The sequence below is a fragment of the Brassica napus genome, unplaced genomic scaffold (genome assembly GCF_020379485.1).
Source record: "Brassica napus cultivar Da-Ae unplaced genomic scaffold, Da-Ae ScsIHWf_2421;HRSCAF=3129, whole genome shotgun sequence".
Taxonomy (NCBI): Eukaryota; Viridiplantae; Streptophyta; class Magnoliopsida; order Brassicales; family Brassicaceae; genus Brassica; species Brassica napus.
Window position 1 is genome coordinate 8,951 of NW_026015761.1, and position 8,572 is coordinate 17,522.

The window sequence follows — 8,572 nt, forward strand, 5'->3', positions numbered from 1 at the left end:
CAACTTCAAATGTGGATTTTTACATGGGCACAAGCTTGATCCTTTATGTATTGGGAATCTTGGTGTTCTTGGACGTTTTCCAAACAAAGAAGAGAGAAACATCAAGGGACAAATTTGATCTTCAGAAACACTTGCTACAACAAGTTTTCATATATAAAATATATAATAAATGTGGACACCATATATGAAACATACGATAGTCAAAGCAAGTAATTTTTACAAAGTTTATCTTGAAATTGAAAGAGAGTTGGTTATCTTGTGTTTGGATAGCAATATGTAAATCATTTCAGACCTTTTAGTGTTGTTTTTTAATGAATTTATATTTTCTTATACTATTCATGATAGTGTTCCTAATTATGTACTAAACCTTCCAAAACAATTTGAAATTTGTAGGATCTTCCTAATATAAATATGATATATATGACTTTTTGTTTTGCCGGTTTTGGAAGACTTTGTTTAAATTTAGGATAGCCATCCTGAACACAGATTGCGTTACTCGCTTTTTTGAAATGTTTTGGAAGATTTTTGTTCTAATTTAGGATAGTCATCCTGAACAAAGATTGTCTTATAATTCCCTTGTGTTCTTTTTAATTTTTTTGTAAGACTTTGTTCAAATTTATGATAGTCATCCCGAACAAGGATTGTCTTAAGAATTCCTTGTATGCTTTTTGAATTGTTTTGGAGGGCTTTGTTCAAATTTAGGATAACCTTCCAGAAAAAGAATTGCCTTAAGATTTCCTTACACTTCCTTACAGTTTTTTGAATTGTTTTGGAAGATTTAGTTCAAATGTCTCTGATTCACAGCTGGTTGATCTTTTTGAGATTTGGTTTTGATCTTGTTAACGGGTTTTCAACAGATGGTTAAGATTAATTGTATTTGTGGAGAATGGAATTCAAAGAAAGTTTTTTGCTTTGCCGCTTTGGAAGACTTTGTTCAAATTTATTATAGCCATTCTGAACAGAGATTGTTTTACTTTTTCGCTTTTTGAAATGTTTTTGAAGACTTTTTTCTAATTTAGAATAGCCATCTTGAACAAGGATTGTCTTAAGATTGCCTTGTATTTTTTTGAATTGTTTTGTACGACTTTTCTTAAATTTAGGATAGCCATCCAGAACAAGGATTGCCTTAAGATTACCTTGTATGCTTTTGAATTGTTTTGGAGGGCTTTATTCAAATGTCTCTGATTCACAGTTGGTTGATCTTTTTGAGATTTGGTTTTGATCTTTTTAACAACTTTTCAACATATTGTTGAGATTATTTGTGTTTGTGGAGAATGGAGTTCAAAGCAAAATTTTTGATTTGCCGGTTTTCGAAGACTTTGTTCAAATTTAGGATAGCCATCCTGAATAGAGATTTCCTTACTCGCTTTTTTGAAATGTTTTTGAAGACTTTGTTCTAGTTTAGGATAGTCATCCTGAACAAGGATTGTATTAAGATTAAATTTTATTCTTTTTGAATTGTTTTGTAAGACTTTGTTCAAATTTAAGATAGTCATCCCGAACAAGAACAAAGTCTTCAGAACTAGTGCTCCAGGTGTTCCAGGTGTTCAAATTTAGGATAGCCATCTAGAACTAGTGCTCAAGGTGTTCAAATTTATTGTCTAGTGCTCCAGGTGTTCAAATTTAGGATAGCCATCCGGAACTAGTGGCAATTATGAAATAAAGATGCAAAATACATCCAAAGAAAACCTAACTTTGGTTACAAGCATGTGTTTAATCACATCAATTTAGAGTATTGTTCTAAATGCATAGTGAGAAGGCAAAGAGATTTATATTCTTACTAAGCCAAGACTCCAACAAAACAAGCTCAAATGTAAATTAAACAACTAAACAAGTTCAAAATGAGGACTTTCTCATAGTACTAGACAATTACTATGAAAAGTTTAGAAGTGTATATATTAAAAATCAGATATGTCGTTCTTGCATGATGTTGTGAGTAAGGTTTCACATGAGTCATGGGACAATGATACTATACCATGTGCTCTCTTTCCTGAAACCACAAACATAATAATAACCATAGGGATGTAAACAACATAGCTATAAATCCTATGGAGTTGCAATACCCTATATACAAAATAAGTGCATGTACCTATCTAGTGCTCCAGGTGTGGCAATTGTGATCTCGTCTTTGAGATAAAGCACAGTGGTAATGCCTAATGAAGCATCCGGAAAACACCAAGCCGTTAGGGGAGAAGATAGGATAAGTATAAAGGGAAAAGTCATGAATTCGCAAAAGTAAAACTTTGCTCCGTTTTATTTGTTTTGAAAGAGGAGATATATGAGCTTCTTTACCATACTGGTATAGCTATGTAAAGGCCAGAACAACAATCAATACGGGTTGAAGGAAAAAAAATAAGCAAAAGTCTTCTGGAATACTTTTCTAAATGAAATGTTCTCTAACATTTTCAGACAGTTACACAAATTGTTTTGATCATGTTTATAAACTCACGAAGAATCTTACGCAAACAACAAAGAACTCCAAACTCAGTATGTTGTATTTCATCCACTACAGGTAAACCATTTAGAGTAAGAACCAGACACAAACAAGAAAAATAACTTAAATTAAGAAACCTAGGCAGATAAAGTTACACAAACTCGACACTAAACAAAGCCGTAAGCCTGACTAAAAACAAAGTACATAAACAAGAGTCACATGTGTTACCTTTGGTGAATTCAAGTTGGTTTCGGTCTCTTCAAAAAGAGACGTGTAGTAGGCTGGGTCGTAGATAGAACCACCCAAGATTTCTTCAGCACCTGAACATTGCATGTCTATAGCAGGATTTGTGGATTCACAAATCTGTTCTGTAAATCAGAATCCGTGTGGGGTAGTGAAGTGTTGACAATAGAAGCTCCAAGCCTATAAATCTGAAACCAGAAGTGAAGAAGAGATCTTGACAAAAACCCAATCATCTCCATAGCCATGGTAAGCTTCACTGAGAATAAAAAAAAGGTTCCCATTGTTTCAGCTGAAATTCTCCTGCAACATCACCGAAGCGAAACTCCCAAATTTGAAAATCAAAAATTCTTAATTACAAATAACAATTGAAAACATTCAAACTTACAATGTAGATTCGCCGTGATTTTAACACTGTCGTCGCCGCCGGGTGTTCATCGTCGGTGTCGTCGCCGGTGTCATCGTCGGTGTCGTCGCCGGTGTCGTCGCCGGTGTTCGTCTCCGGTTTCGTCGACGAGAATGTCGAGAGCGAAACAAAAGTTTTTTTTTTATTATATTTATATTGATATGTAAGGGTATTAAAGTCTTCTAGCCTATTAATGAATTTATTTTTGTGATTTTCAGCTTGAGGTGCTACTTTTGGGATGAAAATTAAAAGAGTCTATTTAGGAGAATTGCCCAAAATCAATAGGCTAAGAAGTAATGCAAAAATCATCATATTTTTGACTGCGAATAAAGCTATAGCTTTTGAGACAACCCCAGCCGGCTTTGCAACTGATCAAGACTACCCAAAATAGACGAAGGAAAAGCTTTGGGAAAGAATCACCAACCAGAACTCAAAGAGAATTTTGGAGAACTCTAATCGAGCAAAAATCAGCCTGGATCATGGTGAATTGAGAGATGGACAAAGCATTCACTTTCTCGGTAATATTGGCTTATGAAGGCCACCTGATGGCCAAATGAAATTTTTGTTTGTTCTGGTAAATCAATGCATTCTTCCATCAAGAGTAAGTCAAGAACACATGCAAACATGTCCTAGCAAGTTTATGTCTAAGTTTTTAATCAAGAGGCCCAAGAAAAGGTATATTTTTCCCGAGAAAAAAATCTCAACAAAATTACTTTGATGATTCATTTGTTCTTACGAACACTTGATTATCAGGGAGTGTGAACTCTGGTCAATCGACAACCTCTCATGTTGTCTTGGTGTTTCATATCCATAAACAAGAGTGAGTGAATCAAGAGCTTTCCGCAACTCTTGTGTGACAAATGCTAAATCTTCTCTCTTGACTCTAGGCACTATAAAAAACCCTGATAATTATTAGTTTAGTGTAACACTAGTTTGTTCGTGTTTGTTATTTCTGAAGAAGAGAAACGTTTGGTCTTGACAAAATAAAAGAGTTTTGAGCTTCAAATTATGTTTTTGATAACATTATACATTCTTTAAAAGAAACTTGAACCAGGTATACTCTTTGAACAAAAAATTTTTTCTTAGTGATAAAAACAAGTCTAGCTTGTTCTTGAGTCTTGATCTGTTTCTACAACACAACATAAGTATTGATACTCATGAAAAGAAATTAGAAAAAAAATTGAGTCAAAAAAAATTTTGTTTTAGGAAACTTTGTGAAGCCACCAAAAAAACAAAAACCACAACCGAATATGGACTTAACCGAAAACCAAGAAAATAAATAAATTGGAACTGAATTGAAAACTGAATGCTGATGTCTAAACATTTTAAAGAACAAACAAACATATTAACAAATTTGTCAACAGAAAATAATCTCGCGCTTTGAAAGCACAAGTAAAAATCTAGAACTAAATATAAGTGATATTTTATATTAAATATCATTAGTGGGAGCAAGAATTTTCAGAAACATTTGAAACATTTCGTTTCTTAGTAGAAGAACTGTGCAAATGTATATAAACTATATATCAAGCAACAAAAAAAGAAAAATGATTCAATAGATGACTTCACGAATAATAAAATTTATATTGTTTTTTCATAAGATTTTATATTATAATATCTTAATTATTATAGTTTATGAATGATAAAATATTTATTATTTATTATTACAATATTAAAATTGTCTATGCGATTAGGCGTCGCCTAGGCAGCTGTACTTTTCTGAGAACTGATAAAACCACTCATACGATATAATTGAAGATATAATTGTTTTTAAAATAACGTACGATATATTATTAGTTAGTTAAAGCATTTATAAATTTTTATAAATTATTTTTTCCTGTTCGCATATAACTCGCACTTTAATTAATTGTGTTGAAGAACATAAGTTAACTTCTTTGGCCCAATTTAAATAAAATTCATTTTACATAATTATAAGGGATTATAAATGTAACTAAATTAAAATTATGAAAAACCAACATGTATTTTTATTTCTAAAATTAGATTTTAAAGAAAAATCCACAATTAAAAAAAAGTGAGTCAAAATATGATTAGCTATTAAAAGACCCATCAATTCCATTAACTTTTTTTTGCTGCGTACATACACAAACAGTCAAGACCTGCTACGATTCTTTTCTTATAGATTCATCTAATGCTGAAAATGAAAGGAAAAAAAGAAACGCATCTTGCAACGAAAGTTTTGGGATACATGTAACAACGAAAGGTTATGGACGCTTCTCTTGAAACCTTGATTTGTTAAATATCGGACGTGGACGAGCCTCGACAACAGACTCTTCTTCATTACCTTCGTCCTCAGATGATACTTCTTCTCTAGGTTGCTCTCCTTGTTCTTCAGTGTTTGGTTTTCTCTTCTTCTCTTGCTTTCTCTGCTTCTTCTTTTGACGTTTCAAACGCTTCTTTGATGTTTTTTCCTCTGCAGCTTTCACTTTCTCTTCTCTTCTTATAGTAAATTCCGCCATTTTCAAACGCTTGTTATAGTCAATATCCATCCTTGTGAGTCGGTCTTGCTCTCTTCGCCCTCATTTGCCGGTACTGTATAACAGAGAGTGATGCATCGTTATGGTAAAACTCTAGAGATATCTACCAAATAAGCAAAGGAAGTATACAAGTTCTTTCTATATACAGAAAACATTTTGACAAGTGCAGCTTGATGCCATTAAAAGCCAAAACTAAAACTTGCAGGGCTAAACATCAAAAAGAACTAAGGCTATAATCAAAATAAGCACTGACTAATCACTACAACTCACATTACCTTCTCGCACAGAATTACTCAAAATTCAAGCTCTATCACCTTTTAACCAGACATGGAAACATGGTGATCAGTTGAAAACTAAAAAAAACAAAACACATGTCCACTAAGAACATTCAGATCCCTATCTTACTAATGACACATAACTTCTTTTTAATGATCGAACATTCAGATCCCTATCTTACTAATGAAACCACATCCATCTATGCCTAAGAGCGAAAGACTTGGCTTTTGTTAGCAAATAATTTTCAGTGAAGAAGTTTCAAGTTCTCTTGTTTGAAATTTATGATTCCGGAAACCGAAACCCCAAAATGGGTATTAGGTAACCAGCACCAGTGACTAAAATCCCTTGATTCAGCACTATCAAACTTGTAACTAAACACTAAGCCTCCTTGCCTCGCAAATAAACAGCCTGCGATTCTGAATTCTCAGTTTTGGATCTGAGGTGAGACTTGGAAACCACATATAACTATTCTCAAGAGCAAAAGGCTTAGCTTTTGTTCACAGATAAAATGCAATTTTTTCTGTGAGATTCACTTCCTATTCTATGCAACTGGAAGTTGAAAGCGCAAATCCACAAAGTAAACACAGGTCCACTAAGAAAATTCAGATCCCTGGCACTAAAATTCAATCACTAAAGACTAAACTCTATGAAATTTTCGATTCGCAAGAGTTAAAGACAGCCAGCGGAGACTAAGACGCAGTAATCAAAAGGATGGTATCAATTACCTGGTGGAAATCACCGGATCCAGAACCAGCGGAACTACCAGAGGTGTTGCTAACGCGGACCGGGACGTTCTCCAGGATTCTTCTAAGCTTTATCTCTAGATCTTCTTCGTCTTCGAGCATCACCGGAGGTTTATACTCCACGATAGATGTAGATCCTCCGCTATCAGCTTTCTTTGCCTCCATTAATGCCGACGCCGTCGTGGCGGCAACCACCAATCTCGTATCGTATCGCCTTCTTGCTTAGGTTTCCGGTCGACATTGTTGTGTGCTCCTGAAAACCCTAACCCGATGCCAATTGGGATATCTCTCCCCTAGACAAGACGATATATTTGCTTTAGGTGTCTATCAGTCAAGCTTTTGAGGCTTGGGCTTGGGCTTGAGCTGGGTTTATATATTTTGGAGACTATTGACTTCTACATGTTTTGAAAACTAAATTATAACCGGGCCGTTATAGCCTGCAATTAATTATTTCAAAAATAAATTTATGATTTTTTTTTTGGTCATCAACATATACAGACTTCTAAGACTCTGCAAACCAAACCGGTAACTCTGCATCCATGTGAACGATAAAAGACGACTACTTCCTGGCATTGCGTGCAACACAATCCGCCGGTGTATTATGTGTTATGGGTACATGAATGATGTTCGAGTTGTTAAAACTTTTCTTCAGGATCTTGATATCTTCCAAATAACTTGAAAAAGTTGATCATTCTTCTGGTTCTGAAACCATCTTCACCAATTGAGAACAATTCATTGCAAGTGTGACCTGAAACTGACGTAGATTCCACATACATTCCATTGTCCAAATAAGCGCTTCCACTTCCGCGTGAAGGGGTGACAGACTCGCCCTTATGTTCCTTGCGCCCATCAAACCATCAAAACCTTCTAAAGTGATATACCATCCTTGTCCTGAAAAAATCTTCTCATCTTTCCATGACTCATCTGTAAAGCACCATATACCTAGAATGATCGGTAGATTTGTGGCCTCGACCTCTATATTTTGGGAAACCCTTTGTGCCAATGAAACATGTGCTTCAGTCCACAATAGAAACTCCATTTCTACCAATTTTTAAAGTGTCCCTAGGATCAATATCTATATTACTAAAAACTTTATTATTTCTTCCCTTCCAAATATACCATAATATCCAAGCAAATTGATGATCCTCCATTTGGTGGAACAACTCTCCAAAACAAATGATCCATATTCATATTCTCGAAAAATGATGGATTAGGGAAAACAGCTGGATTCGATGAGATGTTTGAGAGTGCCCAAACTTGTATCGCGGTGGACATTCAAAAAACACATGGTTTATTGATTCCTCCCGTTCTCCACACCTTGCACAGAAAATATCCCCTTGCATCCCCCTTTCTTGCAAGTTTTTCTTAACTGCAATGCATCCTAATACTATTTTCCATAAGAAATGCTTCATTTTCGGTGGACATCTTATTTTCCAGCAAAACACCTTCAAAATATCAACCGAAAGACCAAAAACTGGTAATGGTTTATCCTTGTCAGGGTAGACACGTTCTACTTGGTACGCAGATTTCACCGTGTATTTTTCATTATTTATGAAATGCCATCCGTCTTTGTCAACCAGTTGTATCCCACTCAAAAGGATACTTTCTATGACTCAAAATAAATTTAATTTTTTAATTTTAATCAACAACTGGTTTATAAATTCAACTTTAATTATGATTTTTCACTGCCAACTAGATTTTGATCCTCGATTCGAAAATGCATGATTAAAATTTAGTCAATATTTATTTAAAAGAAATTACAATTATTGTTCCTAATTTATGTATTTTTAAAATGATTTTAAAATTTGTGTAGATGGTTTACTTTACAAGTTGTATAGATTTTTTTTTGGTCATCAACATATACATATTCAGACTAACTCTGCAAAAAAAGCTGGTAACTTTCATCCATGTGAATGATGAAAGACAATTGTTTTCTGACACTGCGTGCTAGACTCTCCGCCCTTAAATTTTCCGTATGAGG

At 34.4% G+C, this 8,572-nt stretch overlaps 1 pseudogene; it reads right to left on the reverse strand.

Moving 5' to 3' along the window:
• Positions 1 to 5,195: 5,195 nt before the first annotated feature.
• LOC106407165 lies at positions 5,196 to 7,630 on the reverse strand (annotated as a pseudogene).
• Between the last annotated feature and the right edge of the window lie 942 nt (positions 7,631 to 8,572).